Source organism: Ursus arctos, unplaced genomic scaffold (assembly GCF_023065955.2).
Source record: "Ursus arctos isolate Adak ecotype North America unplaced genomic scaffold, UrsArc2.0 scaffold_37, whole genome shotgun sequence".
NCBI classification, from domain to species: domain Eukaryota; kingdom Metazoa; phylum Chordata; class Mammalia; order Carnivora; family Ursidae; genus Ursus; species Ursus arctos.
In genome coordinates this window covers 10,323,324-10,343,282 of record NW_026623053.1, presented here as the reverse complement: position 1 = coordinate 10,343,282, position 19,959 = coordinate 10,323,324, and the positions used below count along the sequence as shown (strand labels likewise).

Genomic DNA, 19,959 nt, shown 5'->3' with positions numbered 1-19,959 from the left:
TATTACGCCTTCTGCAAATAGTGACAATTTTACTTGTTCTTTACCAATTTGGATGCCTTTTATTTCTTTTTCTTGCCTAATTGGCCAGGACTTCCAATCCTGTGTTGAATAAAAGTAGTGAGAGTTGACACCCTTACCTCGTTCCTAATCTTAGTGGAGAAGCTTCCAGCTTTTCATCGCTGAGTGTATGATGTTAGCTGAGGGTTTATAGTATATGGCCTTTAAAAGTTGAGATATGTTACCTCTATATTTACGTTAATTTTGAGATCAAGTGTTTTAAATGTATAAGAAAAATTTCTCTTGAGGCTCACTTTCCAAGTAGCTGTAAATAAAAAAAAATGTATGGTATTCACTTTCCTTTGTTCAGCGAATGGCAATCTCACGTGTAGTTACACAGGCCAGAAGAAACTGCTTTTCATTTTAAACTTCAAATCCATCAGCAAACCCTTTTGATTTTACCTTTTAATATCTTGTAAATCTTCCTACTTTCATCAGAAACACTATAGGCCATCATTTTCATCTGACCTACTGAAATAATCATTAAATTTATTTCTCTGCATACGCTGTCTGTCCAGTAAAGGCTCTGTAGTGCAGTTACTGAACTTCTCTGAAGGCAAACCTTACGTCAACTTCTTGCATAAAACCTGCCAGTGGCTTCTATTTCTTTTAGAATAAAGACAAAATTCTGTTACATGTCCTACAAGGGCCAACAGGATAGGGTCTCCATCCAGTTTTATCTAGCTACTGATAACTCCAAATTAACGCAGCCCTGATTTTCTTCATAAACTTCCAGAAAGATACCCAGTAGCCTAAATGTCTAAAACGGACTACCTCTGCTCTCCACAGATTTTGAAAGTTTGTAATTTTTTTCTTTAAATGTATTTGGCCGTTTTGTTTAGGCTGTCACTCTTTAGGGCATAAAGTTTCTCAGAATATTTCCTTATTGTTCTTTTAATATATCTAAGTTTGGTATCTTATAACATAAAAGTCATTCTTAAAATGACGTTTGCACACCTTTCAGGCATGTTTATGGTTGAAAATTGGTAATCTCATTGCCGAAATGATAAACTACAAAATTTTTTCAATGTTTACCTACAGATAGTTAGATTACAAGTAATTTTGATTTTCTTGTCTTCACATGCCTACATTTTCCAAATTTACTGTAATAAACATGTTTTGTTCCTATAATAAAAATGAAAACAGCAACAACTCTTTAAATACTCTTCAGAGTCTTGGCAATAGAATTAACTATTAATGACAACTCTTTGGGGGCAGCAGTTGTAAAATCTGTACAAAAAATTATAAAAGCGCTGGGAAACATTTTAAATGATATAAAAATGGGAGAAGATTTTGCTCTTGAAAAAATTGTAACGGTACAGGGTAAAAATTGAGCATTTGTAATTATTTTTTCTGTATGTTCTCCACCACTCTGTCTATGGCAGCAGAAAACTACATGTTTGTGGGTGGAGATGACAACAAAAGAAAACAAAACAACAAACAAACCAGGTCAGGGGTGGAAGGATTGCTATAAATTTAAGAGGGAAATCCTGGGAGAATTACAGAACGGATGAGACCCCAGATCCGGTGTATATTGCCTAAATCTCCGATACTAAACTAAGCATGTGCTGAGAAGAACCGAGAGGGACTAGCCCCAGACAAGTAGAGATTGCTGAGGAAACCAAGCCTTGCAAGACAGAGCTGCACTGGATCAGATTTGTGTTTGCTGCTATTTTAACGGAGTATATTTCCCCAACTATGCGCAGCATGGTGGCAGGCAGCATCAGAGGGCAGAACCTGAAACTGGAAGAACAGCTGAAATTTGAGGGGATCACGTAAGCCATGTGATCCTAGAGACAGTGAACCCTCAAATCCACGTCTATACTCTGCTCAAATACTTGGCTTGGCTAATTGCTCAACTAGCAGATGCAGGGGACACTTTCAGGCTAAAAAGCGTAGCTCTGGGAATTTGTAAAAGCTAGAGATATCACCTGTTGCAAGATGCAGTGAGGTTGAGCTTACACTGGACTCTGGAACAGCTAATTGTGTATTAAGAGCAACAACAAAATACAGAAAACAAAGGAAGCAACAAAAAACAATCCTCAGAAGAAGACTACAGATGGCAATATCTACACCGTCATTTTCAACTAAAAATTATTAGACCTACCAAAAAAATGCGAAAAAGTGATGTATGCTTAGGAGTCAAAAAAGTAATCAGTAGTGGGTCCAGAAACTAGATTGAGCAAATGAAGATATCAAAAGAGTTATTATAAATATGTTCAAAAGATTAAAGGCAAATATGCTCAAATAATAAAGGAAACGTTGATCTTCTGAGTGAAGAGTGAGGGAAATGACCAACATAGAAACAGAAAAAATTGAAAAAAAATATTCTAGACCTGTGAAGTACAATAATTAAAAGGAAAAATAGATGGATAGATTCAAGGTTTGGAGGTGGTAGAAAAAAATATTACTAAACTTGAAATTAGATCAGTAAAAATTACCTAATATGGAAATCAGAAGAAAGTTTATTTAAAAAAAACTAAGCAGAACCTTAGGGAGCTGTGGAACAATGTCCAACAGTCCAACATATGTGTAATTTATGTTCTAGGAGGGGGGAGGGAGACTGAGAGTCTGAGTCTCAGGAGGGAGGAGAGAGAGTCTCAAGGCTTCAAGAGAATCTTAAAGTTACAATAGCCAAAACCTTCCCAAATTGGTGGGGATAAATGTAAAAATGAAGATTAAAGAATTTTTAGTAAAACTCAAGCAAGATGAAAACAGAAAATCTTACTTAGGCATATTTTAGTCAAACCACTGAAAGTCACCGATCAAGAAAAACACTGAAAGCAGCTAGAGAAGTATAACGAATTACATGCAAGGGGACAGCAGTACAGTTAACGATTGACTTCTTATCAGTATGGAAAGACATGTTCAAATTGTTGAAATTGTCCATTAATAATTTTATATCCATTGAATCTAGCGTACATGCTTTAAATTTCTAAAGGAAGTGCTTCCGCCTGAAGGGAAAGGACACAGATGGTAACTCAGATCTGTAAGAAGAAATGAAGTGCACAGGAAATAATAAATATGTTGGTAAATATAAAAGATTTCCTTTTTCTATCAAGTATTTTAAAAGGTGTATGGTGGCTCAGAGCCAAAGTCATAACTGAATATTGGGTCTATAAAATATAGACAAAATAGATGTAATATGTATGGCAACAGTAACACAAGGAATGTGGGAAAACTGTAGAAATATTGCTCCAAGTTTCCAATATTTAACTTAAATAATTAAACGGTAACTCTAAGAGGTTTGTGCTAAATTCAAGATGGATGTTGTAATGCCCCGCACACACTAAAAGGAAATGCAAAGAGTTAAAGCTAGTAGGCCAAGAGAGAAAATGAAATACTCAAAATAATTTAACATAAAATAAGGCAGGAAAGGAGAAAGAACAGGCTAAAAGGAAATAGATGGCAAATAGAAAAACAACAAAATGGCATATCTAAATGCAACCATGTCAATAACACCTTCAGGTAAGATGGGCAAAACGCTCCAATCAAAAGACTGTTTTTCATCTCTAATGGAGTATGACACAGCTATAAAAAAGAATGAGATCTCCCCATTTGCAGCAACATGCATGGACACAGAGGGGATTGTGCTAAGTGAAGTAAGTCAGAGAAAGACAACTACCATATGATTTCATTTATATGTGGAATCTAAAAAAACAAAAAGCAGACACAGACCTGTAAATGCGGAGAAGAAACTGATGGTTGCCAGAGGGGATGGGGGATGGGCACAAAGAGACTGTTTCTCAGTGTGGGCGAGAAGACAAGAACCCGAAGCCGCTGGGTGGTGTTCGCAAGAGATACAGTTGGATACAAAGACACAGAGAGGGTGAATCCACAAGGTAGGCAAGATGCATACCGTGCAAATGGTAAGCCTAGGAGAGTGGGAGTAGCTATGCTAATGTGAGAAAAGACTTCAAAACCAGGAAGGTTCCAAGAGACAAAAAGGCACGTTTCCTAATGATAATTATGTTTATATATTGAGGAATTATAATAATTTATAAATGTATATGCACTTAATAGCAGAGCTTCAAAATACATGAATCAAAAACTGACAGATTTATAGATGATGGGGATTAAGGCGACTTGCTGTGATGAGCACCGGGTGACGTAAGAAAGTGTTGAGTCACTATATTGTACACCTGAAACTAATGTTACACTGTGTGTTAACTAACTGGAATTTAAATAAAAACTTAAAAATAAGATAAAATAAAGTTGGGGGGGAAACGCTGACAGACTTAATGGAAAAATAGACAAATACAAAATTCTGGGTGATTTTTTTTTTTAAAAACACATCTCTCTCAGGTATTGAGGGTACAATTTCACAAAAAAGAATCAACAAAGATATAGATTACTTGGCTGATTACATTAGGCACCATTAATTTTTATGGTTTTAGGTTTTTAAGTTAGGTCTATCATCCCTTTTGGGTAAATTTTCTGTGTTGAATGTGAAGAATGAAGAGCGATTCATCCTTTTGCATATGCTGGAAACACATGTTAAACAGAAAGTCTTTTCTCTATCTAATTTACTTTTCATCTTTGTGGAAATTAATTGCCTATACAGGAGTGTATTTATTACTGGACTTTCTAGTGTGCTCCTTTGATGTCCTTCCCACCTCCACCCCAAGCCACATACCACACTGCCTTGTATCTTTATGGTAAGAATGGAAATCAGGTTGTGTTAAGTATTCCAAATTTGTTCTTTTTCAGAATTGTTTTGGCTATTCTAGTTCCTTTGCCTTCACATAAAGATTTTAGAAACAACTTGTCTATTAAAAAAAAAAAAACAACCTGTTGAAATTTTGACTGAAATGATACTATACATGAGCTGGGGGAGAATTGCCATGTTAACGCTCTAGAGTTTTTAAATCCAGAAACATGGTATATATTGCTCCACTAATTAAAATTTTATTTGATTTCTTTAATTAATCCTTTACAATTTTATGCATAAAGATTTGCACATATTTTGTAAGATTTATACCTGTGTTATAAGATATTTGGTGCCACTGTAAATTTTAACTTTTATCTCAATTTCCAATTGTTCATTGCTACTATATAGAACAAAATTATTCTTTTCATATTGTTTTTGTAGCCTGCAACCATGATAAACTTGCTTTTTAGCATGACTTTTTTTTTTTTTTTTTTTTTTTTAAGATTCTTTAAGGAGAGCACATGGTAGGATGAGCACTGGTGTTAAATGCAGGTGATGAATAACTGAACTCTACATCCGAAACTAATGATACACTATATGTTAGTTAATTGAATTAAAATAAGATATAAAAATAAAAATTCTTTGGAGTTTTCTAGGTAGACAGTCTTGTTTTCTGAGACTAGGAACAGTTGTATTTCTTCTTTCCTAATCTGCGTCTTTTTTTGCCCTGCTTTATTGCATTGAGTAGGACAACCCGTAAGATGTTGACCAGGTGTGGTGAAAGCAGAAATCCCTGTCTGGTTCCCAATTGTAGGGAAGCGAAGAATTTAGTCTTTTACCACTAAGGATAATTTGAGCTGTAGTTTTTTGGTAGGTGCTCTTTACCAACTTGATGATGTTCCTTTCTATTACCAGTTTGCTCAAAGTTTTATCATGAAGGGGTGTTGAATTTGTCAAAAGCTTTTTCTCCATCTATTGAGATAATAACAGGGTTTTTCTTCTTATTCTGTTGATACAGTGAATTACAGTCAATCCTCATTATTTCTAGATTCTCTGTTTGTGAATTTGCCTACTTGCTAAAATTTATCTCTAACCCCCAAATCAACATTTATGGTACTTTTGCAACATTTTCAGACATGCACAGTAAAAAATTTGAGTGCCCCAGTGTGCAGGGTCACAGCAGAGGTCAAACAAGGTGATGCTTTGCTTTCCTGTTTGAGCTCTCATACCGTAAACAAGCAGCTTTTCATGGTCTGCTTATTTTCATGTTATTCACATGTTTGTGCTTTTTGTTGGTGATTTTCCTGTTTCAAACGCCCTCCTCAGTATACTGCTGAAATGCTGTCTGGTGTTCCTAAGTGACAGGACTTACAGAAGGAACCATGTGAGAGAGGAACCTTTGCTCAGGGCAGAAGGATACTGCTGTTGGTCAGTGAGTTCAGTCAATGGATGAACAATATGTATTAAATAACGTGTCGTAAAACAGAAACGCACTAAAACAAAGGTATTACATTGATCAGTTAATGAAAAATCACTAATAAAACCATGTGGCCTGCAGCTGGCTTAGTTGGAGAGTTTTCCAGTATAAATTCAATTTCTTAATAAACTTAGGAATACGCCATTTAATTTTTCAGTGAGATTTCAGAGTTTGGATCTTTCAAAGAATTTTACTACGTCATCTAAGTCGTTAATTTTATGGGTGTAGAGTTGTTTGTAGTGTTCTTATTAACCTGCCATGATATTGTCTCTTTGATTTCTGACATTCATAATGTATTCTCTCTCTCTTTTTCTTTTCTTTTCTTTTTTTTTTCTTTTTTCTTTTTTTGGTTTGCCTGGCTAGAGGTTTACCGGTTTCACTGATCTTCCCCCCACTCTGCCCCACCAAGGAACAAGTGTTTTATGTATTTTTCGCACTTTTTGTTGCTTGCATTTTCATTGACTTCTGCTTTTACTTACTTTCTTTCTTCTACTTGCTTGGGGCTTAATTTTCCCTTTTATTCTCAAATTTCTCAGAGTGGAAACTTTAGAATATTGATTTGAGGGTTTTTTTCCCTCTCATCTAAGTAAGCATTTAATGTATAAATTAATGTACTTTAAAGGGCAATAAGATTTGCTGCCCTTCTCCTAGCAGTTTAAGGCCTTTGTTCCATAGGGGAGACGGGTGCAGGATCTGGGGAGAACATCGTGCTTTTTTTTTTTTTTTTTAATTCCCCAGTACTTCCACTTGCTTAAACTTTGATATCTATCTTCTTTTACTCAGCAGTATGTTTGAAACACTTCCATGTTGTTTTGGGTATAGTTTGTTCATTATTACTGGTGAAGAGAATATCATTTATCACTATACTGCTATTTATTTATTCTACTGCTATTGGGTGTTTGGAATGTTTCCAGTTTGGGTCTGTTGTGAATAGAGCTTCTCTATGTTCTTGTACATGAGTTTGGTGAACATACATATTTTTGTTTCTGTCAAGTGTATTTATTTATTTATTTTTTAAAAGATTTTTTAATTTATTTAATCGACAGAGATAGAGACAGCCAGCGAGAGAGGGAACACAAGCAGGGGGAGTGGGAGAGGAAGAAGCAGGCTCATAGCGGAAGAGCCTGATGTGGGGCTCGATCCCATAACGCCAGGCTCACGCCCTGAGCCGAAGGCAGACGTTTAACGACTGCGCCACCCAGGCACCCCTGTCAAGTGTATTTATAACTATGAGATTAATTGTTGAATCATAAACTATGCATGTAATTAGCTTTAGGAGACCCTGCCTACCAATTTTCAGAGTCGTTATACCAATATGTACTCCCACTAGTACTGTAAGCAAGTTTCAGTTTCTCCAAATCCTTTCCAGCACTTGGAATTTTCTCTTCTTTTCATGTAGCCATTCTAGAGAATATTAAATTGTTTCAAATTTTATTTCCCTCATGTCTAATGAAGCTTGCCACCTCTTTCATGGTGGCCATCTGGTTAGCCCCTTTTTTGAATTGCCTGATTAAGTCCCTTATTCGTCTTTCTACAACTGATATTTTGTTTGTATTTCATTGGTACAGACCACAAGGATCAGATACGGACTATATGTGTCTGTCAGCTGATTTAGGAATCTGCACTGTAGTGGAGGGTAACTGTGTGTGGTAGGGTTGTGGATTGCTTTATTTTAATTCCTATCTTTATTTTAATGTTTTTCTAAATGATCTACAGTAAATACGTATCTATATCTATGTAACTTTAATCGGTAAAAAGATTTGAAAACTAAAAATTGAGTCTTATCATGGCATAAATATTGTTTGCTGATTAGTATACCCTATAATTTTAATCCATGAATTGACCCAATCAGCAAAATGGTAGAATCTGTCTAGATATTTAGAACTTTCAGTATTCTTTCTGTAGTGTTTGTGGTAATATGAATAAATCAGCGAATGGGTGAATCAATAAATAACCCAGAAAAATCTCCTTTTGTGATTAGTGAATAATCTCTATATTTACTACCCATAAATGCTATTAAAATTCCTATTTTTGTATTGCTCAGTCACTTGCCTCAGAACTGTGTTGGCCTACGTGTAAAGGCTAATACATAGGTTACAGAATTTTTGAGGGCATTAGCTGAAATTAGTTGTTTTCTTGGAAAGAAATAATGCTCCTAGTGAGTTTTTCTCACTAAGTTACATTAAGTAGTATAACATTTTGAATAGAGAAAGATTGATTTGTAATTTTTTTTCTAAAGATTTTATTTATTTATTTGACAGAGAGAGAAAGTGTGAGCAAGAGAGCACAAGCAGGGGGTAGTGGCAGAGGGAGAGGGAGAAGCAGACTGCCCGCTGAGCAGGGAGCCCACACACACGGGGCTCGATCCCAGGACTCTGGGACCATGACCTGAACTGAAGACAGGCACTTAACCGACAGCCACCCAGATTACCTGAATTGTAATTTCTTTTTTTTAAAATTTTTTAAATTATATTATGTTAGTCACCATACAGTGATTTGTAATTTCTAACTGATGGCTCATTGTTTTTATTTGTTCATCTCACTATATCTCCATGAACGATGTGTTTTTGTCTTGTTTGGAATAGAATTTACTAGATTTCATGTTAGACGTTATGTAGAGTTTAAAAATAGTAAACTTTGAATGTCAACTTTACAAAATATGAACCTCCATTACATTATTAATAGGACAGGACTTAAACCTTTATGTAGACTATGATATGAATATCGTGCAGTTTTTAAGCAAATGGTTGATATATAATAGACAATAGGTTTACTATAATGCTCTCCTCAAAGTCAATTAAAAAAAACCTTCATTGTTATATCAGACTATGAAAGGCCATGAGAAAAGTGGTTGGATTTATTACTTCTCAGTTATCTACATGGAACACGTATATATCCTCCCACCAAGACAAGATCATCTCATTTAGTGACGGCTAGCACAGCTTAAAATAGATTCACTAAATAATGTGTCTGCAAACCCCTTGATTGCAGACATTGTGCTATGCAAAATGTAAAGCTAACAGTAACTAATGCTTTTCAGAAGTACGGTAGCCTTTGCAAATTGTTTGGAATTAATTTGTTTTGAGTAAACGGAAATTAGTCTGTTAAATGAAGCTTATTAAAAAAAGGATTACCAAGGGGTAGGAGACCATCTCACCAGGATAGCTTAAAACCCACACATTTGTATGAGTCAGGAGAAGTACTGTCCTTTAAAAATGATCTGACTCTTTCCAATCGTCTGAGCTTTGTGCCTCCTGATGTGCTCCAGAGATCTGGCAAAGTAGAAACATATTTCGAATCTTACTCATTAGAATACTGAACTCATCCATCAGCAGGATTGACAAGGTCTTAGACAAAGCATTTTGCCTGGCACACACCCTGTACTGAGATTTTCCTGTGGCTATAATGCAGCACACCTGACAGATGTTTGAGTCATTTAACACAGCAGGCGGTACTCATAAACACCGCAGACGGGCATTCAACATGATAGGGATTATTTTTCTTTTGTCTGCCTGAAGTTATATGGCCTGTAATCAACAAAGGATTTAGGCATAACTAGCTAAAACGTAGGGTGTGATATCATTTATATGCAATATTTCTCTTGCTTATAAAGCTTACAAAACGTCCCAGAAGCTGAGATACTTCTTGACACGGGTGAAAAACATTTTGCATATGTTTCCCTTTTCATGATGAGAACTGGTTTGGAAAAGAAAGGCATCATGGGTATTATTTGCTCACAGAGTGAAGCTTATGTATCACTGTTTATTTTCTTGATAGTTCCTTAATGATGTAATGGGCTTTACTGAGTCCCTATTAATTTTTAAATTCAACATGGTGGGAATGAAGTAGAGTAACTGCAAGAACACTATTTAAAAATTCCCATTAACAGTGCGTCCACATCAGAAAGAAAGACAGAAGTAAATATACACCACCTGTAGTTTTAAAAACGATACCGTATGTCCTAAGGGATGGAGATAGATGCTATTAATTTAAATGTCATGTTTGCATTACATGAAGCACAACAATTTTAAACTTGGCTTTATTAAAGTTCTTTTTTAGCTTAAATTTCTCATTTGGTAAGTAGCATTTGGAGGAAATGCACATTGATAAAAATTATTTAGGTCCTTTGGGGAGCAGTAACATGCACGGGGGCGATACTTTCAAAATAGCATTTTATTGCATTTATAATTGATTACATAATCAAAATAATCTTGCAGTCTGCAACTGTATAGGGAATTTAAACATAGGAAAATTAATAATACCTTAAAGGAACAAATAAATACCACAACTGAACCATGGTAACACCCTGGCATATATGGAGCACTTATTTTAGAAGTTGTTTTTCTAAGCATGCATTTGTTGGAAAAAGTTTCCAGTTTTGTTTTGCGTAGGTCACGGCTTTTCTCGGTTTGCTTTAGGGTTCGGTGATTTGCTGGATAGAGCTGCGTGTGCAGATGGAGAAACAGTTTCATCCTAGGAAATAACCATAGTTTAGCATTTATGTGCCAAGGTAAGTCTGTAGGAGTTCATGAAAACATTCTTTAAGGCTATGCCCAAACACAGGGACTCACTGGAATTCCGAAAAACCCATACATGTCAGAAAGGTTGAAATTAGTTTCTCTTTCCAATGTTTTATATACTCCTGTGTACAGCTACCGTATCCTAACTGTTTTCCTAATACTCATTCTCTAACTCCTACATTCCCAGGCTGCTGACCCATACTGACATTTGATTTTTGTCCCGTTGGTGGTGATATTTCGAGCAAGGTTTTCTTAGCGAGCTCCCGGAATAGGTATTCTGCCCTGCGGTCTGCACTGCAAAGGAGCTTCTTAAGTCTAATGTGATCTTATATTTGTATACCTGTGGTTCTGTCTTCGTTTTTAACAAATTCATACAGAAGAGGAGAGACCAGAACTTTGAAATGATGTCATTGGGATCTGCATTGTGGGTACTGAATATCCATTAGTCCCCTCAACTGGAAAGATCATTCTTCAGATTTAAGCTCGGTTTCCATTTCCTTAGGGAAGCCTTTCTTGACCTGACTGGCTTGAGTGTTACATAATGTGCTTTCCAAACGCCATGTAACATTCCTTCTTAATAAATGTCACCATTGTAGTTTCACATTTATTTTTGATTATTTGATTCCTATCTGTCTCGGCCACTAAACTCCACGCTCCGTGACTACAGGGATTGTGTCTCTTCTTTTTCATCCTTGTGTCCCTGGTGCCCAGCATGTGGCGGGGGCTCAGGAAATGGTTGTTGAATGAATGCATTTTATAAAGCACTACTTTATATTATTTACACAATTTTCTAATGTTTAATTACAATTTCGACACACCCTTGAAACATACACTACTGTTAGAGCCTTTTGCTTTGTGTACATTGTGTGGTTTTGACACACCAATAAATAATACTCTTTCCTTCCCTGCTGTGCAATCGATAGAGAGATATATCCGAAAGTCAGACATGGTCTGGAGGACATGGCTTAAATGTGTGGCCCAAGTGATGTTACTAATTTCTCACCATCCCTCTTCTCAAGCTTACCAGCCTTAGTCAGTTCCCTGCTTGGCCCCAAAGTGGAGTAAAAAGTACTTTTGATCAGTGGATACCTGAGAAGTGGGGCACGCCTCAATGGGGAAAGTGCTGGGATAGGGTATAGAGGTGATTCAAGAGCTCTTCAAGATGGAGGGAGTAAATGGTGTGAGGACAGTAAGCCTTAGCAGTCATTTACTATCTTTCCACCTTAGAGATTAAAAAACAAGGGCCATGTTCAAGAAGGGAAATTCTTTAGAATCTTGCTCCATCTCCTTGCTGGTGCTCTTGATGTCCTTGAGGGCTTTTGGAAAGAGAGGAATTTCCACCGTGAGGAGACAACATGGCATATCTCTCGCTCTCGCTCACACACCGTATGTATGATGCGTTGCTGTTTATCCATAGCCGGTGCGGCGGCTTTCTGGTTATACGCTCCCATTCTTTTTTTTTTTTTTTTAAGATTTTATTTATTTATTTGACAGAGATAGAGACAGCCAGCGAGAGAGGGAACACAAGCAGGGGGAGTGGGAGAGGAAGAAGCAGGCTCATAGCAGAGGAGCCTGATGTGGGGCTCGATCCCAGAACGCCGGGATCACGCCCTGAGCCGAAGGCAGACGCTTAACCGCTGTGCCACCCAGGCGCCCCTATACGCTCCCATTCTAAATAAACTAATTCTCACACAGTGGGCAAGAGTCATAAAAAGTTTCCTGAAAAAACCCTCTAAAGATAATACTGTTAATTGCAAGTGTGAGCAAATGGCAAGAAAAGAATAAGCACGTTGCCTTTCGTGAGTATGAGCTTTTGTGTTTTTTCAGTCATGACACACAAAATAAAAGACAATTAGTGGATAATATCCCCAATATTGAAATTCTTCAGAAAAAACATAGGATATTACATATAATATCCTTAACAATAAGCCCCACTGTATAATTTGTGCTTCATTATTAATTTTATAATTTATAATTGAATATTTTTTCATGGCTGTAGTGCATGGAGAACATGATAAAAAGACCTTAATACCTGCCAATCATTTAGGATTCAGTTTGGACATTCTGTTATCTAAAATACATGTGTAAAGTCCACTCCTGTGTTCCCTTTCCTATGGCCTCTTGGAAACTTGTACTTGATTCTATTGAAATACGTTTGCAGACTCTGCTAGAACTGTCTGTTTGCAGCTATCTCTCTACCAAGACTGTGAGGGCAGGGACAGAGTCATACTCACATTTGAATTCTCAGGGTGAAATATTTTGACACATAGAAGGTATCTGAAGAGATAAACGAATAAATAAATACTCATCAAAAAGCTACCAGATGCTGAGTTGATATGATGGAATCGGGTTCCAGCAAACCTTGACAGAACTGCCCACTTTCAAACCGTCCTTCAAAAACTGTGGCAGGTGCTCTCCCCTGTCTGTGTGGTGGCAGACCCAAATGGCATGCCCCATTTTGGACTGGCTTCCCAGTGGACTCAGTACTGAGCATCTTAAGTACGTGTTCTAGTCATTCTGCCTGTGACCCCAGTAAGAGCAAAAACGAGCAAGCATGTCCTTCAGTCACACTCAGTAACGGGTCTAGGGCCAGCCTCATTGTCTCATTCTACTCCAGTCCTTCCTGTTCGTAGGCAGAGCACAAAATGGGTAGCTGATGGGTAAGGGAGGAGTTGAGGCATAGGAGGTGTTCGAGGGAGAAAGGGGCCTCACCCTGCGTCTAACGTGGCACTCTGCCTCCCTCAACCGTGGCAGCCGTCTGTGGAATGGCTGGAACAGTCTCAGGCAGCCTCCTGCGTGGGCAGCAAAGGATCACATTATGACTCGACGCTAGGGAGAGCGAAGCTTAAGGCAAAGTCATGGGGAAGCTGCTGCAGGAATCCAGATTGGGCTGAAGGTAGAGACCGTGAAATTGCAGGAAAGTAGGTGAGTTTGAGAATTGTGAAGGAGAGAGAAAGTAAGGATTTGAGTCCTAGATGAACCCATGTTTCTGGCTTAGACAGTTGCGTGCTTGCTGATCCCATTCATTAAGAGGGGTCACTGAAGAAAGAAGAACAGGTTTTCAGGGTAAAAAAGAGGAATAGAGGGTCAAAATTCGTTACTTTAATGGTTCTACTCTGAATTCTGGTCTCAGCACACAATCGAGCAATCAGTGTTACCTGGTAACCGTTTTGTATTTTCTTGGTGAGGTCTAGACCACACTCTCCATGGTGACACTAGCAAATCGTCACTGCTGTCCGCAAACCTGGATCTGGAAAGCCCTCTCTCCTGCTCCCGACCCCATCAGGATTATCCAGAGACAGAGCTTCTTCCACTTCTCAGGCAAAACAGAGGTAATCTGGGGAAAGAGTCCTCTACTGTTTCTGTTACCCCAGTTTCATTATTCCCCGTACTCCTAGGGCCTCCGTTTCCTCCCTTGGCTCTCTCCATTCATTCCACCTTCAGCGTAGAACCCAGAGTCACCTTTGAAAACTGCAAACTGTGCTTCCTGCCTCCCGGTGGCTGATTACCAGGAGACTTCACATGCGGCTCTGACCTCTCCAGTATTGTCTCCGGGCACATTTCCCTGTATTCCTCACGGATTCAAGTCTTAAAATGCATCACATGTCTTAAAATCTGCAGTATTTGCCCGTGTATCCCATCTGATGTGAATCAGGGTTTGCTTTTTATTTGTATCATTCTTTTTAATGTTGAGTCCTAAAGGTTTTATTTAAATGCCGTTTCTTCCTGGAAGTTTCCCTGGCTGTCGCCTTTCCCTCAAGTATGGATTAAATTCTCCTCTTATGGACCCTCCCTCCCCCCTTCCACGTCTTGTACTTCCCTTATCGGAGCACATGTCACGGAGCTTGATAATTTTCTGTTTATTTGTCAGAATCCTAGACTACGATATGAAGGCAAGGTTTACTGCTGTCTTGTAACTTATCTCGTAGAGCTCGATAGAGTTCCTTTTACATACTAGACGCTCTCTTAATACTTTCTAACGAGTACTGGCTGTTGAATGATTTATATGGTATATTTCTATAAACCTGAGCAATTTTGAACGTGTATGATAACCTAAGTTAAATGAAGAATTTGACTTTTCTCAATGTAAATGGCAATTTTTTTTTTTTTGGTAACAACTTTATTGAGATTTAATCCACATGCCATACAGTTCACATACATAAAATCATATAATTCGGCGGTTTATGATATGTTCCCAGATCTGTGCCTCACCACGATCAATTTTGGAGCATTTTCAGTGAATGGCAAATCTTGATAATTGATCATTTGATACATTGGAGTCTTGTTTTTGCCTCTCTGGAGTATTTTGATAATTATTTAAAACAATTTAAAGATCTAGATCTTTAAACTGCATTGTCAGAATGCAGGGCCATCGGCTTTTCCTGACCTGTCACAATGTATCGAGATTTGAGAAAGCCTTGATTTCTGATACTTTGATTCATGCAAATACGACTTCAAATTATATCGATCTATGAGCGTTATCATATTCTAAAAGCAGACCCTCTTCTCCATAGCTGTAACTAGTCATTTATCGTTTTTCATCTGCAAAGCATGGTTCTTGGTGTCAAGTTAACTATCATTTGCATATAACTGAATGTCACTCCTGTTCTATTTAGGTCCCTTTTAATGCTGCTGTTCCCTTTCAAAACTTTTTTATTGAATTCAGCTTGTACATGGCCATCAGAGCAGCCTTCTTACTATATTCATTTTTTTTTCATTACCTATGGAACTAGGTTTTGAAATTTGGTGTAGGAGAAATTTTTCTTCCCACTTAGGGAATCTCCATTTTATAAAGCAGATGTGTGCATGTGTATGTGTGCTTGGCAAGGAGCTATTGCTGGACGAAAAAAAAAAGAGTGATTTCATCAACAGGAGAGTCAGGGAAAGAGACACATGGACTGTAGCGTGCATAGAAGAGAGCAGGGGAGATTTGAGCAAGCACCATGACGTATGAAACTCTGGGAAAGGACAAAGATCAAGCTAATTTTCAGGACATTTTGCTGTTTTTAATGTAATACAGTACTCTCATTCACTATTCCTTCAAGAAAAATTAATACGTTGAACCCATAGATCTCACAGGATATGGGTGGCACTTGTCACTACCAAATATTCATGTTAAAGCTCCAATATCAACATCAGTTGTGATAGTAGCCACCCAGAAAGTGTTATCATTTTTGTCTCTCATCTTCCCTTGCATAGTTGCTCAGTAATGTCTCTTACTCCCTTTCATGAATGAAGATTCAGGCAGATCCATGTATTTTCAGTTCTCTCTTTGGAAAAAAAAATATGGTCATTTTAAGTTTCAAAGGTAACCTTCTTATAATTAGAAGTAGCCAGTACTATGTCATAATCAAACTTTGAATCTGATATAAGGTTAAATTTTTCCCCAGCTGGGGCCTTTTGCAAATAGAAAGTTTAAGAAGAGGGCTGGCTCCTTTTTCTCTTTCCCAGACTTTTGTTTCTGCCCTTCCTCTCCCATTTTACTCCATTTTCTGACTTTGTTGAAGCAGGGGAAGGAAAGGTGAAAGGTGTGGAACAGGGGTCTTCATGGACTCTGGGTTTGGCTGATGTTTCTCTGGGTATTTTCATTGCTTCTTAGAATACTCAGCCATTGTTGGAGACACTCATCATCCATTTTCCTGATTCAGGGGAATGAACCCTCCTCTGACTTACAGCTTATGACTTCTTTTGGCCTTATGACTTGCTTGCAGGGCCTCACAGCTGAAATCCTTTTGCAACTTGTGGTATATTAAATATGACCTCACAGTCTTTGCTGCTCCCCTTGTCACAAGGCAGAATCCACGTCCCTATTCTGTGAATGTGGGTTGGACTTCTGGCTTGCTTTGATAAAGTAGAATGTTCTGGAAGTGACGTTGTGCAACTTCTGAGTTTGGCCTCATCGCCTTGGAATACTGCAGTCATGTGAAGATGCTTGAGATGAAAGACAAGTTGGATAGTGAGGGAGATCTGCTCCACCATCCCAATGTTCTCATCACTCATCAGGAGCTGAGCCTCCTGAAGTAAGAGTGAGGCCATCTTACTCAATCCTGCCACATCCAAGCTGCAAGCTGACCGAGTGAGTTAGCCCCATCGATCCACAAAACTGGGAGGAAATAAATTATTGTAAGCCACAGTGTGTGGTGATTCCACAGAAGTGAGTCACTATTCTACCCCTCTAGGTGATTTCACTGGTTAGGCTCTGGAAGAATCACATGGCCACGTGTGCGCCATGAGAAATATTTATGCATATTTTGTCCTCATAGACTTTGGGAATGCAGGCTGATCTCCATGTCACTAATGCTTATTCCAGATGATCTGTCTCTTCCCATTTGTGTTTCCCAGGCAGGAGCTAGGCACCAGTCCAGCATATCCTCTTAATGAAAGGGGCATATCATTCTTCTGAGAGTTCCTATGGAAAACTTGAGCAGTTATTTCTCCTGTGTCTCCCACTTATTCTCCAAAGAAGTCCTCTTCAAATTGTCTTTCTTTTCCATGCACGATAAAAGACACAGTATAATATATGTGGCTTTTGACTACAGTCCTTACCTATAATTCTGTAATCAAAGAAGTTCTTTAAAAAAATAAAGATGAACATATCTTTATCTCTTTATATGTGTGTGTATGTCTTGCATATGTATTTGGCAATACCTGACTTAAATTAACATGACGCTGTTTATAATCTTTATAACCTTTTAAAAATCCCACTTGGTGGGAATATGCATACATCTTACTGTAGAAATATTGATATATAGTAACCATGGAGGGTGTTATATAATGTATATATATGATCTTTCTAAAATTAAAAAATTGAGTTATGAAATGTATATGATAGTTAATTTTATGTGTCAACTTGATCATGGGGTGTCCAGACATTTGGCTCAATGTTATTTCTGGGTGTGTCTGGGAGGGTGTTTCTGGGTGAGATTAGCATTTGACTCAGTAGACCGAGTAAAGCGCATTGCCCTTCCCAGCGTGGGTGGGCATCATCTAATCCTTTGAGGCTTTGAACAGAACAAAGAGTGGAGGAAGAGAACATTGGTTCCCTCCGCCTGTCTACTAAACCGGGACCTGGGTCGCTTCCTGTGCTTGGACAGGAATATAAGCCGTTGGCTCCCCTGGTTCTTATGCCTTCAGGCTTGAACTGAAACCATACCACTAGCTTTCCTGAGCCTCCAGTGTGCAGATGACAGATGATGGGATTTCTCAGCCTCCATAATTGTGTAGCCAATTCTGTATATTAAATATTTCTCTCTCTCTTTCTCTCTGTATAAATACATGTGATATCCTCTTCGTTCTGTTTCTTGGGAGAATCCCGACTAATACATCATCTCTCCTCCAATCTTTCAGGGAAGAGTCGTCACAGCTCCATAGAGGCTCTGTGTCTTCTTCGAATATTTGCATCCTAATGGAATACTTCATTTTGGTGTTAGATATCTGTTATCTTACCATTTCGGTCAAAATGCCCACTTTAACATTTTGTTATCTATTGATGGACGCTTTTCTTCAAATACTAGAATTGGATTTATATGTCTTTTAGGAGAGTTACCATGAGTAACCCAGGATGCAAAAGAACTATTCTTATTAGACTTTGTGAAGATATGATTTATTTTCTCTAAGCAATTCTCCTAAGGGACCAATAAACTTTTTTGTAACCCCCGTACATCTTAGCCTCTTTTTCCTCTGGATATGAAATAAAAATTCTCTTGATTAGTCAGTCTTCCTAATTCCTGGTAGAACTAAGTCAGTGGGTTCACAGGACTCCTCAGACCTGCTTCAGGGACCCGGGAAAGCGTGGTGGTAAAGGATGGAGCAGTTTGTGCAAGTCTCAGCATTCTCGAATGCACTGAATCTAGTGGATTTCTTCACCTAATCTGTTTCAAATAGTGGAATTGTTGATTTTCCTTGAAGAAAGTCTTGGTACTGATCGTATGACATACACAGATGTTTTGGAACTTTTGTATATAATTTAAAGAATGTTTAAGCTTTTATCTCAACTTCTAGCATCAGGTATCCATAGCCATAGACACGTTTATTTCATGAATTTAATTTTTATTCTTTCCCACTACCTAAAGCTAATATTATAAATAGGAATAATAGTGGATCCATACTTTTGTTGGAACTACTCACTGAACTTTGCCCACAGTTAATTTTAGCATTTTCACATCTTTTTGCAATAAAAAAAATGGACTGTATCTCCCATTAGACTTGTGAGTTGTTTTGGAGTAGCTCTTCTGATTTAAGTTTTCTTAATACCCTTCATATATAACAGGTGTTGAAATTTATTAGATGTAAATTATCTATATTTTGAGCTGTTCTAATTCATCTCACATAGAGAAAAGTGTCTTACTCCAAGACACGTTCCCTTCTCTGCTTAGGCACATGTCCAATCCTACCTCCTGCCTTGTCTATTCAGTTTAATTCTCTTTTTATTTTTAAATAGATTTTAACAGCTTTCCGAGTACTTTTACGTAGGTCATTTCATTTGATCCTCATTTCTGTGGGACAGGTTCACAGCGAATAACAGGTACCAACCACTAAATAATTTGCACGAAGCCACAGAACTGCTAAGTATAAAGGCAAAGCTGGAAGTCAGTGCTTTCAATATCATTACGTAACTTTTTTTTTTTTAAAACCTTTGTCCCTTTTTTTTTTTTTTAAAGATTTTATTTATTTATTTGACAGAGATAGAGACAGCCAGCGAGAGAGGGAACACAAGCAGGGGGAGTGGGAGAGGAAGAAGCAGGCTCATAGTGGAGGAGCCTGACGTGGGGCTCGATTCTGTAACGCCGGGATCACGCCCTGAGCCAAAGGCAGACGCCCAACCGCTGTGCCACCCAGGTGCCCCATTATGTAACTTTTCAAAAGCATAATCTTTCATTATGTCCCCAAAGATTCCTGTTCATTTTACTTTTTTCTTTTTGCTGGAGATCATGAAGTGGATGATAAAGAATTACAGCGACATACTGTCACTGTAATTAATTTTTATTTGGCTTACAAATTTTTGTGTAAATAGTTTTTTTGGAAATCAATACGCTAGAGTGTGTATTCTCTAAATATTTTATCTGATTGACTACTAATGGAGTTGAAGTGTAAGTTTAAAACATATAATTTCTTTGTAAACAAGTAAAATGGCTTTGTGAGAATCTGTAAATAAATCATGTAGAGGCATATGTTTGAAAGTCAGAGAATCTAAAAATACTACAACAAGGTGTAATTTCCAAATTGGCCACAAGATGGCGGCAAATTCCTTCGTT

The 19,959-nt window shown here is 37.8% G+C and overlaps 1 pseudogene; it reads right to left on the bottom strand.

The window, feature by feature from the left end:
* Positions 1-16,741, bottom strand: part of LOC113266054 (peroxiredoxin-1-like) — a 59,514-nt pseudogene extending 42,773 nt beyond the window's left edge.
* Positions 16,742-19,959: the final 3,218 nt, after the last annotated feature.